At 45.6% G+C, this 22,346-nt stretch overlaps 1 pseudogene; it reads left to right on the top strand.

Moving 5' to 3' along the window:
- The first annotated feature begins 17,671 nt into the window (after window positions 1-17,671).
- Window positions 17,672-19,070, top strand: LOC147733223 (uncharacterized; annotated as a pseudogene).
- The last annotated feature ends 3,276 nt before the right edge of the window (window positions 19,071-22,346 follow it).

Consider the following 22,346-nt stretch of genomic DNA (forward strand, 5'->3'; position numbering starts at 1 on the left):
GACAAGCTGCAGACATGTGGCAACTTGAAGGCTCAAGCCTGAAAACTTATAAGGGAATTCAAAACGGATAGTTTCAGAAAAGTCGTGTTGCAGACTAGTACAATGTACAGGTACTGAAAGTATTAAAGAACATGCACAGCTTTGTTAGTCCCTCTAAAATCCTTGCCATCTAGAGAAGTCTTCCGAACAAACAAGGTTATTGTGAGGACGTAATCCAGTTTGCTCCTGGAATGACAATGATGTGACATAGTCATGAGCACTAGTTATCTGAGAGAATCTGCCAACCTAATGATCTCTATGTTGCACTTTTATGAAAGTTGAATTAAGGACACATGGTTTTGAGGCAGGTCTTAGTAAAGGCTTGGATGAGACCACATGTCAAGGTAATGGATTTCCTATTGAGCACCGAAGACATAGATGACAATCATAAGATTGTAAAATTTATTTTAAATGTCGAAGGACAAGCCACAGAGCTGCACCAGGGAACGTAGGTGAACCTGCTCTCTGTAACTTTCCCCTCGTATAGTAGCAGGAGCATAAAGCTCATCAGTATGAGAGAGTTAGAACCCAGAAGCGAAGGAATCTGCCAAAATAAAAAAACATGCATCAGTGATCAGTGTCTGAGAGGGAGAACTGAATGCCTACCCTGCCTAGGGCCTCAGGGACTAAGCAGACCATACACAGCCTTTGACATGTAGAAGGGAGTCATGCGAGCAACAAACACAAAGAGGATCCATTACACGATGGGGATGCAACGGGAACACTCCTTGTAAAAATGGGAGCCCAAAACACAACCTGCAAAACCAGATCCCAAAAGTAAGGGACCCTGAGGTATTCATGAAAAAAGACACTCTACCAGGAAGAAAATTGTAAACAAGTAGCGATACACAAAAGTGACCTTAATGGCCATCCTGAAGCTGAGGCAAGAACCGCTAGAAAACTCTAACACAGAGAATGTTAGACGATGACAGGCACAAAAGGAGCACAAACAACCAGGGGCAGAGTCCAAGAGGGCACAAACGAGTTCATCACAGGACATTGGGTGTCAAACATTGCCAGTTGCCACCTTCAGAACCCAGACAAGATAACCTGCCAGACTTTGCATAAATGTATCCCATAAGAAGGCCAGGACCTGCCAGGAACACACTGACGGGGATATACAGCCTATGATGAACGCAAATGAGAAAACAATCCCTATGCCAGACACAGGATGGTATAGATGGGGTCTGACTTGCCCGATCGAAGGAAATAGAGTGTTACTAAAATATTGAGAAAGAAAAGGTCGCACGTCCGTACACCCATCAGGGCAGAACAAAGTCAACATGGACAGCAAGAGCCCAGAAGGATGAAGCACAGAACATTAACTGCAGAAGTGAGCAGGGAACAAACAAAGCTAACAAGTTAGCATGGTGAGGAACCAGAGTAGGGAGCCCTACGAGGACAGCGACACCCCCAGACTGGAGATGCAGATCCTTGAAACCAGGGATTCAGCCCTATGAAACCAGAGATTCATACTACTGAATGAGAGAGCCCAGGAAGAAACAGGGTCCTAGGTCACCGCCAACAGGCAGAATGAGTGCCCGAGAGCTGACACAGCCGACCCAGTTCAAATCCAAGTACACTCCTCTCACCCCAGGGTAGAATAGTGCTCAAGTAAACTGAATCAGCCAAGAAGAAGAGAAATCTAGGAAGCCATAGAGCCATGCAAACTACATGGAAATATTCTGCAACTAAATGGGGTTTTTCAACCTAATTGCAGCAGCACCAAACTCACCATCATAGAAAATCATAGCACTGAATAGCTACGGCAAGGGTACAGGACAACCCACCACAATTGTAAAGAAGAATATGTAATCAAGGCACTATGAATGTCTTAATGACTATGTAGGAAATCAGGAACAAACCCAAACATAGGCAAGAAAATGGTAGATAAGTTAAAAAAACCAAGCAACCCAAGATTCCACCAGGCTGATAGATCAGCAAACAGGTAAATATGCATGTTGCACTTCTATAGCGCAAACCTAGCCAAAAAACAGTGGAGCCATGTACAGGGTCAAAGACAAGCATATAGCAAACACAGGTAGGGCACCACAGAAGCTGGCTGGAATATGTGAATACAAAGAGTATGCAGTTCCTATCAGAAAAGATGAAACAGGGATGAGGTCGGAGATCAACTGAGGAACCATATCAGGGGATATGATTGCTCAGGAGCAGTGGCCCTCACACACCCTAATGGGTGTCATGCTTCATCCTAGGGCAGCTTTTTTTTGGCCCAGCGTTGCAATGCCCAACAGTCCCCTCACGGGGGCTCTTTGCCGGATCTCTTATCGTATTCCCGATGTGAAGTGCGAGAGTTAGGGCACTATGTATGCTGAGAAGTAGATTGGTGTGATGTGGGTCTAAAATTAACTAAGGCACATCCTGGCATCTTTAATATCGGGGTCCCCTTGTTATGCTTAAAACAATAAGTGGTTGGAAGTGGATACGATTGTCCAATCTTGCTCAAAACGTAGTATAAAACATGATCGACTTGTTTCTCACCAATTACTATCATTGTTGCTCATCTTACCCCATCGGGTAGTGGCAGAGGCAACGCCTACTAGCCGGCTGAAAAAAAGTTTCCCGGCGGGCAACTCGCGACGACCTACCCCTGTCTCTGCGCTTCAGTTGGAATATGCCTTTTGGGCCATGCGCAAATGCCACACAAAATGAGGCACACATGATATAACCCAGGTCCACAAATGAGTGCATTGCCATTGAGCAATAAGGCCATGTAACAAGTAAAAGGAGACCACCACAAAAGCCTTGGCTACTTCCATATAGCCAAGCACAATAGCCAGAGAAGTCCTCAAAACCCATAAAAAGGCTAATACTCTGGCCATGCAGATTCAAGAGCATGCAATCAGAACCGGCAAATGCGAAATCTGCCTTGAGTAGCCATTACCCAAGCGACCACCAACACCCAGAGAAAGCAGCAGGAATCACCAAACTGCAAGGCTGAATAGAGGAAGAGCAAGAGCCTAATACATGTTGAGTCCAAAGAAACCAGGGACTCAGCGGAGGACAACAAGAACTGCCCTCAACCCATATGACAAGCTGCAGCACTGTAGCATCCAGATTTAAAAAACATTATTGACAGTTAAACAGTACTCACTTTAGCAAGGTCAGATGCCTGAATTTCTGAATAGGCCTCACCAGGGACTTGCACTGATGATGTGCAGATGAAAGACAAGTATTTGCCTTACAGAACCAACCTGCAATTATAAGAATTAAGGAAAATCTACACATAACAAAAAATATTCACAATTTCGCTAAACAGTGTTAGGGCTATGGCCACCATGGGGGTAGAACCCACGACTTTCACTCAGAGAGGCTAAAGCAAAAGAAAGTTACCCAAGGAACGACAAACAAAAGCCACTGGAACACATGCAATTATCTAGAAAAAGATAAGAGGGTACCTTAAGCAAGGTTGGACTGGCTGGCCTATAGGGCAATCAGAGAGTGCCTGATGGGCTGGTCTGACAGATCAGTTTGTGGGCAGTTTTTTTCTTTTTTAGCAGTTTCTGGGCCTGTTTTATGGCCAGATGTGCCGGTTTGTACTGTTTATTTCCCTGATATTACCACAGACATTGCCTGCACCAAGGCAAAAACCAGGGGCGTCTCCTCCATGTGGGCGGAGGAGCGTCGCCCCACTGCTTTCTCACAGTGCGAGAAGCAGAAACATCAAATGATATTATAAGTACCATTTTATGTTTCTGCTTCTTGCACTGTGAGAAAGCAGAAGGGTTTTGGTTGAGGGTGGGCGGGTCTTGCACTAGGGCAGGGGAGGAGTGGCTTTCCCAATGCTGCGGGCCCTGACTGGTTGATCGGCCCTCTGGGGCTCACCAAACCAGTCATGCGCACACTCCCTTTTCTGCATGGAGACTGCATGCAGCCTACATGGAGAAAATGGCCTCACCATAGACGCCTGTGTGGTCGGTGTCCCAACCAATCGCAACGCTGCCATTGCAGCATTGTGATTGGCTTAGGGGAGGGGAGGGGGGCTGCCTGCCTCTTGTTCCCGCGGAGGCAGGAAAGCAGGAGCAGACCCAGCAGTGAAGATACGTGATCTGGGAATGGTAATTTAAAAAAAAATATTATTTAAACTCACGCCTCACCGCGCGACACCCCACTTTCCGCGCGACCACTCGCCCCCCGCCACCCCACCCGTGAGCCATGCCGGCCGCAACTGGCAAAAACCATCAGTCTTCCCTAGCTTGCAAAACATTTTTACAGCGGGTCTTTAAACTTAACAACTGGCTGACTTGCAAATGTGAACCACTTTTTTAGCTATCCAAGTTTTGTTTTGTGCCCAAGCCTATATTTTGCCCCAGCCCGACCCTGGCGTTAAGTGGGAGAAACTATGAGCCATTTTGACTTAAAAAAGTCAGGAACCACCCATCTAAATCGGGACTTGCTGCCTCGATGTCTGAAATAGTAATACACGTGTGGCAATTGATAGTGTAACCTGAGGTGAGAAAAAGGCTGATACTAGGTTAGCAGGAAAACTCCAAATAGCAGACAAACCACACATCACAGTGTGTCAGAGCATAGGTACAAGGCACGACCACATGGGGTGTCTAGGTGTCAGAAAACAGATGTGCATTGCAGTATATAGACCAGCAGCCTCTGGAAAAAACCCGTGACCAAAGAAAGAAACCTGGAGTGGGAACAGAAAGCCAAGACAACCCACAGAAGAGGAAGCAGGATACGCATTGCAGAGACACAAACCGGAGGCCAAACCTACAGTAAGCCAGACACATATATCTGAATGTAGGGGAGGAAAACAGAAACTATCTGACAGTCCAGACACTGTCTTAGAACACCCTGCATCTTCATGCACTGCACACTGCAGAGAGGGGACCGCATCCCATACATTGAGCACTGCAAATGTTAATTTCAGAAAATGAGTCTGCCGCAGTTTTGGGCTGAGTTACTGAGTCGAAGAACAGGAGCAGCACTATTTTATAACACTACACAATAGTAAAGATTGCTTGTGGAACTTCAAAGGCATATTTTGCCTTTGGCTGGAAATGTAGCATCACACGCTGCTATGTCTACATGTCTACATTATTAGAACATAGCAAGATAGCATACATAATTAAAAATTAAATCACAATTGAAAAATAACAGGGTACAACACAACAAAACAGTTAAAAAATAACATAACTCAACTACAACAGTGGAATACGTCACATTAATGCAGCACAAACAATAACAGAACATATCACCACAATAAAGTGCCACAAGGCAAAAATACACAAACATTCCAGCCACATTTGATCTCTACTCCAGAAATCTGCTTTCATAATACAGTAGTAAAAGGTCTTTGCACCAAGCCCCACCTAAACTTACCAAGAGGACATGAAATGCCAGTCAAAAATATTTTGCGATCCGGCCCACAGTCTTGCAAGAGAGAACCAAACAGCGAAAACACAAACCCCAAAGCAAAGCACGTGTCCGAAACTCAGTAAAGTGAAAAGCTGCTATATAATGCCAAACAACGAGGAGCGACTGGAAGCAAGTCCCATAAAGCCACAGCACCCAGGACTAGTCTCCACAAGCAAAGAAGGAAAAAAACCTAACGCATCCAGTAGATGATTCCCACAAACTATGAAAACCAACTTACCCAAGATCCTGAACACCACAGCAGAAAAGTCACATAAGCAGGAACAAACATCCACCCAGTATGTCATAATCTACATCCTGTCCACTCCTAGAACAGAAACTAGAGTGCCAAAAGCACAAGAACCGAGATATAGATATTTGGACCAGGAACAATTTGCAGTTCCAGCTTTCCTGCATTATAAAGTCAACAATCAAGCCATAGAAACTCATGCCATATTAAAAAAAAAGCCATCTACCCAACACACCGCAAAAGACTGTCCCATGAGTAGACCTGGGTCCATATAACCAAGAGAGCAACTGGTGGGTGTCCACTTTGTGCCACCTTGGAGCATTATGGTATTACAGAAGCGACTGCAGATGCCTGTGTGACTGCCTTCTGTATTACAGATTGTGCCAGCATTACATGTCTGCTGGTGCGAAATGCAGGTGGCATTCATTAACTTCCATGCCACATTATAGACATTGATAGGTATGGATGCCTAGAAGAGATTTGTTTTAGAAAAACTGAATCTACATTAATAGCTTGAATGAATCTATTGTCAAGCCCACCAATGGTGACTGACTAATGAACAACCAGAAATCAAGTTGGCTTATTTGTATCATGATAAATCAACCAAAAAACAATTTAGACCCGGGTGTGCATATTTTGACAAAGCAGATTATTTAATTAAAGCAAATGGTAAGGGTACAAGGTAATATAACTACATACAAAGACCGAGGTAAATCAATGTTATATATATTTTTTTATAAAACATTGATTTACCTCGGTCCTTGTAGGCATCCTTACCTATCAATTGCTACATGTACCAAGCCTCCAAGGGTTTATTGGGTTTCCCATATTCCTTTTACATTATTGACATGGGCACAGCTGCAAAGAGAGAGTCATAATGTGTAGTGATTGTGTGCTACACAGAGGTGGTGCACAGTAGTTTTGCCCTCAATGGCCCCCCTTGTAAGGGGGAAAAGAGGATCCTATGCCTCCCCCAGAGATTTCCCTGCAGGCGAGTGTTTTCACTTACTGCATGGGTATCTCTGACCGCCTTTAAAACAAAGGTCAGGTTGCTGCCTGCACAGTGAAAGGCAGACCAGCTGCTACAAACAGCTGCTCCACTTTTCACTAATGCGCTGTTCCCAGTGCAGGCACACATTTTTTGTCTGCACTGGGTAGACCACATTCATTTGTATAGGACATACTGACCTGGTATGCACCCAGTTAAAGGTGCACCACGTTGCAGTGCAGTCTATCTGCTATACTGGCCCAGGGGCAGAATTTTGGATACAGCACACTGTCCCACTTACAACATTCTGTCAGACGCAGATTAAGACAGTGTGCTGCCAGATGAGATGGAGATTTAATAATTATCTTATACAAGATCCATCTTTCTCCTTCACTTCTTTTGCGGAAGAATTATTTTCTATAAATGACAACTCTTCTCTATAGCTTTAAAGCCACTGGCTTTATTATAGGTTTTGTCTCCAAGAAGAAGAAACAGACCCTCACTAAACACAAGGCTTTATTAGCCTATTTCAAACAATTAGAACATCAATTCTATACTTCCTCTTCGGACTCCATCCTCCAAGAGCTTATTCAGGCAAAGATGGATTTTAATAAAATTTCACCAGACAATGCATCCTTCACTTTACTTCGTAGTAGTGCCAGATATTACGGTGGGTGCAATAAGGTTGGTTCTCGTCTTGCTAAATATCTAAAATCCAGAAAAGAAAGAACATTCATTGATTCCATGCAAACTTCGGATGGTAAAATTCTTTTCAATGATCAGGCAATCCTAAATGAGTTTACTAAATTTTATGGCGCTCTCTATACTCCTGAAAATCCCCCATCTCCTTCACAAATTGATGATTAGCTTAGGACTATTCCTCCTCCTCCTTCTCCTTCTCTGGGTTTAGATTTCGCTCCTTAGGTAAAGATTTTTCACTTTAGAAAATCTCGTCTTCTTTGAATTCCTTAAAGTTGCACAAATCTCCGGGTCCGGATGGATTCTCCGTTGAATTCTATTGTCACTTCTCTAATCTATTGTTACCAAAACTTTTAAAACTTTTTCAACACTTCTCCATGGGCAAAGCAAGCGGTACCTTTATGGAGGCTTCCATTTGCCTTATTCATAAAGACGGTAAGGATCCCAAATTTTGCAAGGATTATCGACCTATCTCCTTTATAAATGTTGACTATAAAATCTTCGCCAAATTATCAGCATTACGTCTTGAATCCTTTCTTCTTCATTTGATAGGTCCAGAACAATGTGGATTTATCAAGGGTAGACTAACCTCTGACAATTCTCGTTTATTCTTTAATGTTTTAAACAACGCTTATACTTTACCTTTTCCTCTTGCGGCTATCTCCATCGACCCAGAAAAAGCCTTTGATAGAGTAGACTGGTCCTTCCAATTTAAACCTCTTCGTTGGCATGGATTTGGTGCTAACATTATTGCTCTGGTCTCTCTTTTATATTCTACTCCCTGTGCTTCCACCATCGTTAATGGACAAATTTCGCCATACTTTTCACTTCATCGTGGTGTCACACAGGGTTGTCCACTATCTCCACTTTTATTTGTTCTTTCTCTTGAACCTTTCCTCTCTCGTATTCACCACAACTCCTCTATTTCTGGTTTCCCATATGGTGATGATCATCTGAAATTATCTGCTTATGCTGACGATATTTACTCTTCATTTACTAATCCAGACTCCTCCATCCCTTTCTTACTAATTACTAAATGTTGTCTTAAACAACAATTTGAGCCTACAGGTTTTCACTGGAACAGTACTAAAATCAAATATCTTGGTATTTGGTTCTCTAATTCTATTACAGATTCTGTTAAATTAAACATGACTGTTGCTCTTGATCATATTTCCAAGCTTTTGCCTTCTTGGAATCCCCTTTTTCTTTCTTGGTGGGGTCATCTTGATTCTATCAAGATGATGTTTACTCCAATTCTATTATACTATTTTTCTATGATTACAGTCCTCATTCCTGTTACCTTTTTTTAAAAAATAGATTCTCTTCTTTCCAAGTTTTTGTGGAAAAACAAAAAGTCTAGAATCTCTTTATCTCACATAAGGGAACCGAGACTTGTCGGTGGAGTAAACTTTCCAGATTTTCGGTTATATCACAAGGCTTTTTGTTTAAAACAAGCTTCTCATTGGCTCCTCTTGGAACCTTCTCTATTTACACCCCTGTGGGTTAAAATTGAACGTTGTTTATTCACTCCCTTCTGTTACCATCTGTAATATGGTGCATGTGCAGAGGCAAAGTGCTTCCTCATTTGCTAGGGTCCACACCCCATGCAAATGAGGGAATGCTCTCTTGAAATCCTCCCTGGTCACATGTAGCACTGTTGCAACCTGTTATAATGCATAAGCATCTGTGGTCTCTCCTGTAATGGCAATAGCAAAAGGCCCTCATAGTGTAGAAAGCAGGTGGACAAGCCTGTTATACACCCCAGGCACCTAGGACCTCATTTATGACAGGGTCGCGTCACGTTTGCACCACGCAATGTGGGACATGCATGAGGCAAACCTCCAAGTAAGATTTTTGAAGCCACGCAAAGCTACTTTGCATGGTTTAAAAAATCTGGAGAAGCGCAGCCGAGCAAAAATTGCTGCATTGAGTTACTTTGCCATGGGTAGGAGTTCCTTGGGCGTTGCGTGGGTGCTCCCAAGGGAGGAGTAACGAAGAGAAATATCTTTATTTCCCCTCCTTTCCTCCTCTTTCCATGTGTGCTGCATTCTGCAAAACAATCCTGCATGCAACACAGGCACCCTTGCACGGGTTCCTGCGTTGGTGCTAGGCTGACAAAAGGGCATCAGTGCAAGGGAAAGGACAAGAATTTACCGTATTGACTTAAATAGGGCGCATCCTGCCCTTTCCCTGGCACGCAGTCCAGCACAGCAAGGTGACTTTCTGTGCTGTGCTGCCCTGCTTGAGTATCTCATTAACGAGGCCCTGTGTTTAATACAATCCCTGGAGTGCATACTACAGCCAAAATGGCATAGGAACACTAAAACTAAGACCAGCTCAGCACGGTCTGCCCAACCACCACTTCCGCAGTGCTGACCATGCCTTGTGTCCCCTGCAGCATGCCACCAAAGGAGTACCCGTGATGAGACAGGACAGGGAAAACAAAAAACTAATATCCAATATAAAACCTACAGAACGTCACATATTGAAAGAACATATGAGCCAGCAGACTCTGTCGCTGAGTCAGTAACACAGTGGTAACATACTGTAAGCAGAATTAGCTTGTTGTAGGACCTTGACATCACATACTGACCTGCAAGTACACAAATCAAAAGTGCATAGTTAGTTCAAACAGACTGTCAAGATACAGCAGTGAAACTGATGGAAAGGAAAGCTGTCTGAACACTTACTGAAAGGGAAACCATCAAAACCCTATCTCCAAAGGAGGTGAGAGACAAGACAGGAAGTGCTGTGGACCAGGAATAAGATATACCAAGGAAGGGCTGAGTTTAAAAAAAAGATTTAAAAAAAAATAGGAATCCCCAGGGTGAAGACTCATGTCACATGTTAGGACTGTGAAGAGGAAGATGGGCGACGTGGTAATGGGCAGATTTAGTGGGTCTTTGTGGCAAGCATGTTAATTTGACTACTTGTAAGAAGCAGATCCAAAGCACAGTGCAAAAGAAAGTAGATCATATCAGAAATGATGCACTAATATTCAGATGGCTATCTTGGCAAATACAATGTATTTTCATCTTCTTGAACTGATTGTCAAAAGTTAATATTTGCATCCTTTGGAATTCTGCCAACAAAAGACATAGGTTGGCAAGTTTCAACAGTTGGCTGTAAAGATAAATACACCAGAACTTTGTAGGACAAGTTATATTTCTCCTCATAACCATCCTGGAACTGTAATAGGACTGGGGAGCTTATTGGCAACACAGATCCAGAGAGCCCGCCTTCCAAAGAATCCTCACATTCAGAAGTTCTATGTTACATTACAGAGAATGAACACAGTACAATATCACACATGCACTGGTGCTTATATATATTCCACATAAATTGTTACTAATATACTTATTTAAATACCATCACAACACATCCCTCTCCTTTCTCATTTCACATACTTTCACCATCACCATCACCTGACCATTTTCCTTGGTGACTGACCATTCTTCATTAGGTATATGTGATATCGCTGTTTTCATCCATGCCACACAATATTTCTCATATAGCCATTGGGAACACATTTCAAAAGCAGAGGCAAATGGCCTAAAAAATCTGTCACCTTTTTTTACCCCATGAGTGTACTCTATTCATAGTTATAATCTAATAACCTAACAGAAGATCGTGTGAAATGTTTGCACGCTTCGTGCAACTCCTTGGTAGTTAGTATTTTTGTGAGGGGTTTGTGATTACACTGTAGTATAATATGTGTATCCCAAATGTACTGTGTATAATGTTGTAGACCCCACACACATGCTTCTCACTCAATAACAGAATACTTCTCTTCAGTAGCTATCAGAGAACAAGAAACAAAAGCAGTAACACTATCACTTGTGTCCAGTTGAGTTAAAAGAACACCGATGCCTCTAATGCTTGCATCCGCTCTCACTATACATTTTTAACACAGAGTCACACCCCTGTAGAGAGATCTGACTCTCAGATGATAGGTCAAACTTGTTTTTGATTTTCAAAAGTTTATGAATATGGTATATTTTACTCAAAACATCTTTGACAAATTTCAAATAAAACTCATCTAGGCCTAAAAGTGCCCTTACATCATCCTTGATTTTAGGTGTAAGTGAATCTCTTATGGCTTTTACTAGCCTTTCTTGGATGTATACCCTCTCCAATTCCCTCATGACTAAGATATGTTGTATTATTGCAAATTTTCTGTAGTCATCAGGTAAGTCTTTCTATTCTAATATGTTAAAATCTAGTGCCAATTCATGCTCAGTTCTACTCCTATCCATGATTAGGATGTCATCCTGAAGACTGTCAGATATTTGGCATCCTTAAACTGATTGTGCATTGGCCCCTGTAAAATAGCTGCACCAGAGGCAAGGCCAAACAGTACTTTCAGAAAATGGTAACATCCAAATAGGGTAACAAAAGTTGTGAGACTCCTGCTCTCAGGATGTTGTGGTACCAGGTGATAGTCTGCAGTAAGATATATAGTATTGCACCATTTAACACCTTTGGTTAAGGTCAGCCTTTCAATAATTGTGGGTAAGGGAAATTGGTCTACTAAAACATTTTTGTTATGGTCTCTCAGATTGACACAATCTCAACTTTCCATTGGGAAGTTACGCCACTACTAAGGGTACAACCCATTCAAAGAATTCTACTGTTCCTATCACAGCAGACATGTGCAACTTTGCAAGCTCTTTAGCCTGCTCTTCTCTTAATGTTATGGGCATATTCCCTATTTTGTGTATACAAAGGACAGCGCTTAGGTTTAAGGATAATTTTATGTTTGAATCTAACAAACCCCGGTTTGCCTCTGCTGTTTGTTCCTCATTATCAACACTATATTCCAGTTAGGTAGGTGACATGGACTCTGCTATTCACTTTATCTTCAATGCTCTACTATGGGCCATATGTAGGTGGCCAAATACCGGTCGGTAACACCGAAAAAGGGCCTTTTTCGGTGTTACCGACATTTATTTAGCCATGTGAGATGTACGTAATACCGAATCGATTCGATAATAACGAATCGGTAAAAAATCATATTTACCGATTTGAAATTACCGAAACAATGAATACCGATTCTGAATTAACGATTCGGTAAACCCCCCAAAAATGCAATGTAGCAAACCTCGTTAATACCGAATATGACCAAAATCGGTAATAACGATTCGGTATTTACCACGTTTCAAGAGCATGTGGTAATCAGGTGCAGTGCATATAAACAGGCCCAAAATGCATCTGTGTGAACACAATGGCAGGCCTCTACCTCATAGCAAGGCGGCTACGCTTGAGAGCAGCAGGAATGAGGATCTGGAGACTTGAAGAGCGGGTATACAGATTACGCATCACATTGCTCCAATTGACAGAACCTGAAATACATGAAAGATACAGATTGCACCCAGACACCATCCTGGACCTAATACGGGACCTAAGACCCTATCTGGAGCATCAGACACCAAGGGCCCACGCAATCCCCACCCATGTCCAGGTACTCTGCTGCCTGCACCTCCTTGCATCAGGAAGTTTCCAGGGTGTGATAGCTGCAGTGGGTGGAGTGTCACAGAGCTGTCTATCCAGTTTCTTCAACACCTTCCTGGACGCCATGATGGACAGAATGGAACATTACATTTCCTTCCCCAGTACACAGGCGGAGCTGCAGAGAACCAAGCTGGAGTTCTACCAACTTGCCCATTTCCCCCACGTCATTGGCTGCATCAATGGGACCCATATTCCCATCTGCCCACCTACAGCAAGTGAATACATATACAGAAACCGCAAATCCACCCACTCAATCAATGTGCAGGTGATCTGCAATGCCAAAAACATTATAACTGACATCGTGGCCAAATTCCCCGGGAGTAGCCACGACGCGTACATCTTCAGGAACAGTGGCATACATACACGTCTGCTTGCTGGTGAATTTGGCGACGGATACATACTAGGTAAGTAAATGTGATACACCCTGATGTACACCCTGGCTCAAGCTGTTGGTCACACAAATCAATGCCACTTACTTCTGATCATAGGTGACAGCGCATATGCCCTCCGGCCGTATCTACTCACACCATATCTCAACCCAACCACCCGAAGGGAGAGGAGATACAATGTGGCACATAGGAGCACACGCAACGTGGTGGAGCGCACATTTGGATTGCTCAAAAGCAGATTCCGTTGCCTCCACAAAACAGGAGATGCACGTCTGTACAGCCCCATCAAATGTTGCAAGATAATTGCTACGTGTGCAATGCTACACAATCTGGCCACTAAAAAAGGAACAGCAGTGGAACTAACTGAGTCAGAGGATGAGGACGAGGACAACCCTCAGCCAGAGCCCTGCGCAGCTGGTGTTGCTATTGAACATGATGGGAGAGAGACGGGCAGAGATTACGTCAAACTATTTCTGAGTGAGTAACGACACTGAGCCATTAACAGTTGCATGTAGAGGTGTTTATTGGGCACACTTCCAGTATTGCGAGCATTGTCCAATTGGACATGGGTTACATCACCCATCACATCCTAATACACAGCCATAGTCCTTTACATCCTGCGTCCACGTGCTGCACGTGCACGTTCCCCATCGACACTGTCTGGTGTGTTGGACTGTTCCTGTGCTGGCACCTTTCGTCCACTACACCTTCTGCACTCGGTGGGTGAGGGTGTAATGCTACCACGGCTGGTAGCCTCCTCACTGTCCCCCCCCTTCCATATTGGACGCCTTGGCATTCTGCATGAGCTCTAGCACTAAGGTCATGGACACCATCCCCCTGGCCACATCCCTGCTGCAATGCGCCATCTCCTCCTGCATGGCGATGGACCTGCGACACATCAGTGATGTAGTAGTGGCCAGCCGGTTCACCGACTTGGTATAGGCCTGGAGTCTCTGTCTCTCCCGGCGCCTGGCAACACGGTCCTGCTCAAGCTGGCTGCAGAGGTTGTCCACCGAGGTAGCTACTCTCTCCATCCCTGCACACAAGTTCTTCCCCATGGCACTGATGTCCTTCTCCATCTTGTGCATATGCCTGTTTATGTTTGCCACCTCCCTGTGCATTGCCTTCATCTCCCTCCATTGCAGGCGCTGGACCTTCAGCATGATGCCTTCCAGTCCAGCAAACACACTGTCACCCTGCTCGGATACTTCTGGACTGTCCGGCCTTGCCCTGCGGCGTCTTGATGAGATGTGGGCGCCCTTGGATGCAGAACCAGCCCGCTCCCTGTTGGATCTATCTCCTATGGGACTTTGTTTGCCCAATCTGCCCTCCTCCTCCGACTCCTCCATCTGCTGGAGGGTGACCACGGCATGCCTCCTGCCTGACTGTGGTGGTGGTGGTGGTGGTGGTGGTGGTGTTGGTGAACGTCGCAGTGGTGACTGAGTGAGACGGGATTGCGGCCCTCCTTGGCGCTATGGTGATGACTGTGGTGGAGGATTGGCTGCCTGTGATGGCGCGGAGCTGGTGGTCCCTGCAGAGATGCTGTCATCATCCTGTTGCCTCCCCTCTGGCCTGGCTGACCTGCCTCTGCTGCCCTCTGCTGCACTGCAAGATGACTCGCCTGTAATGACACACATGTAAATATACTCAATGCTCTGTCTGCAATGGCATTACATTAAACTACATGCCTACAGTGCACAATGGTTGTCCTGACCTATCCAATTTATTTACCATGCTATTGTGTATGCTGGCCTGACTGTCCTGATCATGAGTTCACACTGACTACATCACCCATAATGCATTGCAGGTAACCAGTAAGACATGGTGTGGAGTGGGAGCCCTTTTACCACTATGGGGATTGGGATTGGGGAGGGGGTAGCGCAGCATGCTGGGCATGCTTCTTACCTTGTTTTCTTGCTGCTCTGGCTGAGCTATCTGCGTTTCCCACGCCACTCACACTCTCCGGCTGGATGGTGGACTCCACCATCTGTTCCAGTGGTGTTGGTGCTGGGGCTCAGTTTTTACCACCTCCTGTTTTGCAAGCCTGCCTCTGTCTCTCTGCCATCCTCAGTTTTGCTATCTTCCTGAGGTCGTACCACCTCTTTCTGATGTCCTCTATGGTGCGCAGGGTCACACCTATGGCATTGATCTTGTCCCGAATGCCACTCCAGATTTGCCTCTTCTGTGACTCTGGCACTTGGTGGGACTGGGCTCCAAAAAGCTTGTGGTGCTCTTGGCTGAGATCCTGGATCAGGACCTCAAGCTCCTTGTCACTGAACTTGAGTTTTCGTTTTCTGTCACCTCCCTCCTTCTCCCTGTCCTGGCTTGCCATTTCAATGCTTGTTCTGTTGTTTTTCTGCCTTGCTTGTGGCTGTGTTGCTGCGGGCTCCCCAGCTCTCCTGCCTGCCTGCCTGCCTCACAGTGAGCTCCTGGTCCTGTGAACCTGGCTGGGTGTGGCCACTTCCTGTTTGGGAGGTAATTGGGTGTATCAGGATTGGCTGATTCACCAAATTACGATTTTTTGAATTACTGAATCGGTATTTCCGAATTCGGTAATGGATTCTGTAACACCGATTCGGTATTAGGCTTTCAGTATTTTTGATTTTTTACCGATTAGTTCAGATTCGGTATTTAATACCGAATTGTAACGAATCGGTAAAGTTTAACGATTTTTTACCTACATCACGTTTACCAAATTCTTAATACCGATTCGTTAAAATTCGGTATTAAGGAGTCGGTATTCGCAATTTACCTACATATGGCCCTGAGTGTTTAAATTCAAAGGCTTTCTATGTACTTTTAGTAAGTGTAGACTGTCAAAAGATCTGCTTAACAAATTGCACATTTTGGAATTTTCGCTTGAATAAATGTTTCCTGCTGTGCTCAAGGCTGCCTGATATGTTTGCTTGTTATTTGTTAAACTGCTCTGCCTTCGAATTAAAGGCATCAGTTTCCTGCTGACTTCCTTGCAGTTGGTTTACCTTATATGTTTGTTTACCCAAACTTCCATTTCCTGCCCAGGACAGCCTTGTAATTGACAGGAAAGGCTCAGGAATATTCAAGAAGGCTCCAGTCCCTAATGTGTTTGTTTACTCAACCTTCCATTTCCTGCACCAGATTCCTGCCAGAGACAGCCTTGTAATTAGCAAGAAATACTCAGTAATCTTCAAAAAGGCTCCAGACAAATACTTGCACAACAGGCTATAAATATGGCTTTCAAATATGGCCCTTGGGTTGGCTTTATCGTTCTGTCTGAAGGGAGAGCTCTTTTGCCTCCTCTTCTCTTAATGTTATGAGTATTTTCTTCAACGCTGTCCATGAGTTCCGTGCCCTGCCTCCTGCAACAAGATTAAACCGGACACTGTAGCCTGGAAGCTGGGGGTCAGACACACTTCTTGGAAACCTGTCTCTTTGAGAAAGCATTTAATAATCTTGAACCCTGGATTCTATTACAGGACCGGAGGCTTCAGATTATGCTTCTCTGTCTTTACTGCATAAAACACAGCAGCCAATGAAAATGAATATTTTCACAAAAGACAGTAAATAAACTTCATTTCCCATGAACACACATGAATATAGGCAGGCCCCCATAGTCCATAAAAACCCCTCGCGTGCTCTCATCATCCTCTTTCTTTGCTGCTCACAAGTCAGAGTTAAGTGCACCTCCCCTCGGGTCCCCTCAACCTGCTTGTGGTTTGGGATAATGTTTGGGGTTTATATTGCTATGATTTGATGTTATTGCAGGACCTTACGCCTATACTTGGGGCTAATTGTGTTGCCATTTATTATTGCTGTTAATGTATTTGTTCTTGATTATCGCACTCTCTGACTTTAGCTCATTTATAATCTCGCTTTGGGCCTCCAGCTTCGGCTGTTATTTTCCGCTGTAAAGCGTTCGCTTCAGGCGCTTATTCCAACGGTCTTTGACCGGCAAGGGGTCGTCGCGCTTCTCAGTGGAGCCCGGTACCGGCTGCCCTAGGGCGCGCATGGACTCCCCTGATACGCCCTGACGTTTAGACCGGGTGGCTCTCGCTCGATGCGAGCGTCCGAATAGCCGACCAAATTGGGCTGCTTTTGGTAGATTTTGGTCGCTTTTGGGCTGCGCGCCTCGACGCGATACCCTGGCTTACAGGAACGCACGTGCTCACACGTTCCACACACCGACGTGCTCCTTGTTCGATCGCCAGGGACTTGGTTGTAAAATAGTAAGGCCCAGGGTGTGCACACACTCAGGAGATTTAAGGGCTGAGGTCACTGACCTACTGGACTACAGCTTTGCTGAGGGGGTTTGGGTAACGTTACCGGATTGTTTCGTATTAGTGTGCTTGGGCTGACCCCCCCATTACCCTCCCAGAGTGAGACATTCCAGAGTGTTCTCCCGCGTACCAAAGGTGTTCTTTCCGCACCATGGAAGATTGGGTACAGTATCCGGACGAAGAAAATGCCGGTGGGGAGGAGATGGTTGAAGGACAGCAGGACGCTGTCTTGGAGTACAATATTGTGGAAGCGTTGGATGCCTCGGTCCAAGCTTCGGTGAATCGAGCTATGGAGACGAAGGTCCCTCAGACAGTGCAACAGGCACTCGCAGTGGCCCTGCGCCCTCTACGGAAACAGCTAGAGGGCTTTGCGAAACGCCATGGATACGCCAGGAAGAGAAAAGGGAAGCAGGCGGCCTCCACTTCCGCCGCCGCGGGTTCGGCCGACCAGCAATGGCCACATTCCCAGTCTTTGGCTTCCCTGCCGGCGAAGGGGACATCGGACCACCCCCAGGCGTGTAGTAAGGCGAGATCCAAAAGATCGGCGCCAATGGACACCGATACCACCACCACCAATACCGATACCGATACGGACATCGACACTTCGGTGGAACAACCTCCCCCTCCAAAAAAGGCAAAGGTTGTCCCCAAAACGACGGAGGACAAGGACGCCAAAACCTTCAACTTTGATCCTTCGGATATCGTACATCCACGGTCCTCAGACTGGGTCCCGCCGCAAGAAGTTTCTGATTATCTCCATGAGAACCTCAGGAAGAGTTTCGATAGGGAAGTCCGTAACAGGTTGCGGTCGGAGTGTCCTCGCCCAGATATCCCGGATGGGGTGGCTGACACCCCAGAAATAGACGCCAGTATGCTATCCTTCTTAAAGAGGTTCTCGAAGGACCACAAAAGGGGATTGGATCGGGCTTGGCGGGGATGCCAAGACAAGCTGCTCGATGTTGTAGGGCCTTTGGCAAAAATCTTGGAGATGGCCCTGGTGGCCAAAGAAGGGGCGTCTTCGGTGGATCCGGACATATTGGCAGGCTAGGCTCAGCGCGCTATTTGCTTGATAGGCAATACGAACTGCGCGATCTCTTCCAAGAGGCGCAAGTCCTTACTCCTACGGATGGATAGCAATCTGACTGAACTTGCCGAAGCTGAGCCAGGTCCTCTGACAGGGGTTTTTTTCTATTCGGAGACCGCTTCGTCAAGGACGTCACTAAATACGTGGGTACCTTCACCGCCTTGGATAAGGCACAAAGCAGGATAAAGCGAGCCCTAAATCAAGGGGTTTTTAACAGGGCCGGGCGAGGCGGGGTCGCTCGTCAGGCCGAGGTTTCCAGGAAGGCTCCCAAAGAGGAGACTTTAGCCGCGGTCGTGGAGAGTGGGACTCCACCCGTGGTGGCACCTTTTACCCATCCAGACGAAGGTTCAACAAAGGTCGTTTCCAGTCGGGAAACAACAGAGCGAGCTTCAAGTCAAGCCAAAATACCGGTGAGTGTCACAGATGTTTCTCTATTTCCATTGTCTGCCGAAGTGGCAAACTTTGACTCAAGACGCTTGGGTGCTGCGACCATTCAAGGGTTTCAGCTGGAGTTCTACTCTCGCCCAACGCAAGCGTTTCCCCCTCCACCTCTCCATTTTTCCCAACTAGATCACAATTTCATGGACATAGAGGTGGCGGACCTGCTGAAGAAAGTCGCGATTGCTCAGTGCCAGACGGGCCATCGCGGTTTCTTCAGCGATGTCTTTCTTGTTCAGAAGAAAGGGGGTGGCAACAGGCTAGTGCTCAACCTCAAAGAGTTCAATCAATACCTGACGTTCAACCATTTCAAAATGGAAGGTATTCATTTGTTAGCAGATTTATTACAAGAAAACCATTGGTTGGTCCGTCTGGACCTCAAAGATGCACATCTTTCTGTACCGATTTTTCCTCCACATCGCAGGTTCCTGCAGTTTCTCTGGAACGACCGTTGCTACGAATATTTGGCCCTTCCTTTCGGTCTCTCCTCAGCGCCCTGGTGCTTCACCAAGGTGATGAAGCCGGTGGTAGCCTATCTCAGAGAAAGGGGAGTGCGACTGATCATTTACCTGGACGATATTCTGATCATGGCGCAGGATCAGTCCGTCCTTCAGCAGCAGTTGATCATGACTACTACGCTGCTACAGGCCTTAGGGTTCGTAGTAAATCTGAAGAAGTCGGTGATGGTACCGACACAGGTGATAGAATTCCTGGGATTCACAATCAATTCTCAGACAGCGCAACTCTGTCTGCCCCAGGCGAAATTGAGGGACTTGAAGAAGGAGATTGTGAAACTATTGGACAAACGAATGGTCACGCTGAGAGCGCTGGCCAGAGTAGTGGGGATCTTGGCATCGTCTATCCAAGCGATATTTCCGGGGCCACTGCATTACAGGGCCCTTCAACGTCTAAAGATCAGGCACCTTCAGAGGGGACTCTTATATACGGACTCGGTCCCTCTTTCAGAGGAAGTCCGAACCGAGCTCCAGTGGTGGCTAGGCCATGTGGACGCCTGGAACGGCAGGGCGATCTTCGGATCACAACCAGAAGTAGTAATAGAGTCAGACGCCAGCAGGTGGGGCTGGGGCGCGCGCTGTGGAGAGGTTTCCACAGGCGGCAGATGGTCAACGCAAGAGCTAGACCTTCAAATAAATTGTTTAGAACTACTAGCGGGGTCGTTTGCTATTCGCACGTTATCCCCGAAGAAGACATCTTGTTGCATTCTCCTACGCCTGGACAATGTGTCCGCGGTGAGGTATATCAACACGTTGGGCGGCACAAGGTCGTCTCTACTTGTTCAAATAGCCAAGGACTTCTGGCACTATTGCCTCCAGAATCAGATCTCAGTAATAGCAGAATACATCCCAAGTCAGGCCAATCAGGTGGCGGACTGGAATTCCAGACATTTGAGGGATTACAGCGACTGGAAGCTGCTTCCCCAGGTCTTTCACTGGCTACAAGCGATTTGGGGTCCTTTTCAGACGGACCTATTTGCCTCCTCCAGATTGACTTATCAACTTCCCCGGTTCTTTAGTTGGAGACTGGACCCGATGGCGGCGGCGACCGATGCCTTTCTGCAGGATTGGTCTCAAGGAATTCAATATGCCTTTCCCCCGTTTTTGTTGATTCCCAGAGTGATGACTCAAGTAATCAGACAACGGGCGGAAATAGTCATGGTGACTCCGTGGTGGACGTCACAAGCGTGGTTTCCCACACTGTTACAGTGGAGTCGCGATCATCCACGGTTACTGCCGGACTCGAAGTGGTTGCTGCAGGGCCCTCGTCAGGAGCAACATCCGTTGCTGTTGGAGGGCAGGCTGTCGCTGATGGCATGGAGGCTTTCCGGGAACAGTGGCATTTGCCGGGAGTTTCAAGCAAAGCTGACAAATTCATCAGGCAGGCATGGGCACCTTCCACCAGGAAACGTTACTCCGCAGCCTGGAAGAACTGGGTGGATTGGTGCGTGGGACGACACGTGGATCCCGTGGGGGCAGAGTTGCCCCAGGTTTTAAACTTTCTGTCGAAAAAAGCTGCCGACGTTTTAGCATACCGTTCGGTCAATAATTTTCGTTCCGCTATCTCGGCGGGGCATGCTCAGGTAGACAGGAAACCGGTAGGCATGCACCCAGTGGTTTGCAAGTTATTGAAGAGAATCAGGGTGGCTAACCCTCCTAAACCCAAGTATACGGGTTTATAGGACGTTTCTTTAGTTGTCTCCTTATTTAACAAATGTCTAGGAAGCAATTTTTGGCGAAGTTGGCCATGTTACTTTGCTTATCGTCTTGCAGAAGATCTTTGGATGTGCGAGCACTCGACGTAGCAGGTAGAGTGTTTACCCCGGAAGGGGTTTCTTTCCATATTACAGGTCGCACTAAAACATTGTCTCGACATATTACTTACAATTCTTTTCCTGATAATGAAAAATTATGTGTGGTCCAATGTTTGAAGGCTTACGAAGACTGTACCAAGGCCTTGCTGCCGCAGGGCTGTACTCAATTATTGATTGCGATTCAAAAGCCCTTTAAGCCAGTGTTAGCTGCAACTATTGCCAGATGGCTTCGTTTCGTTATGAAAGAAGCCGGTGTTGATACACAGCTCTTTGGTGCTCATTCAGTAAGAGGCGCTATGGCGTCGAAATCGTATGGTTTGGGTTCTACCATCCAAGATATAATGCGTTGTGCAGATTGGTCTTCTGAGTCAACGTTTAAAACATTTTATTATGAGCCGGTGGGAGATATTACTTCAGTGGTATTTAATCAGCGTTAAACTAGCATAATCTGAAGCCTCCGGTCCTGTAATACAATCAAAAATTTGCTAGCATTCGCGACAAGAATTTTCAATTCTATTAAGGACACGGAGGCGAGGATTATCCCACCCGGCTTAATGTACAGTATGTAATAAGCTTGCCCACCCTATTATCCTTTTTAAAAAAAATCTTTTTATTAAATGATTTTTTTCCCACTTTTGCATACAGGGCACGGGAATATATTACATTTAACAAAGACATAAAAGAAAAAGATTCCATTTGTTACAATTTCCTTCTCATTTACAGAGTCAGCCACAATAATAAAAAAAAATGCAACATTAATCAGCATACTGCCAGCCTTCCTATTCTACCCGATCCATTCCCTTTTATTTATCGCTCCTTTTAGTATGCTGATTAGCAGACAAAAATAATACCAAGCACTTAGAAAGAAAGAGAAAAAAGTGAGGAAATTTAAAGTCCAAACGGGGTTGCAAAATATCTAACCCGCTAAGCAAGGCATCAAAACATAAATTAAGCAGTCCAATACACATTAAACGT

The sequence above is a fragment of the Lissotriton vulgaris genome, chromosome 2_1 (genome assembly GCF_964263255.1).
Source record: "Lissotriton vulgaris chromosome 2_1, aLisVul1.2, whole genome shotgun sequence".
NCBI lineage: Eukaryota > Metazoa > Chordata > Amphibia > Caudata > Salamandridae > Lissotriton > Lissotriton vulgaris.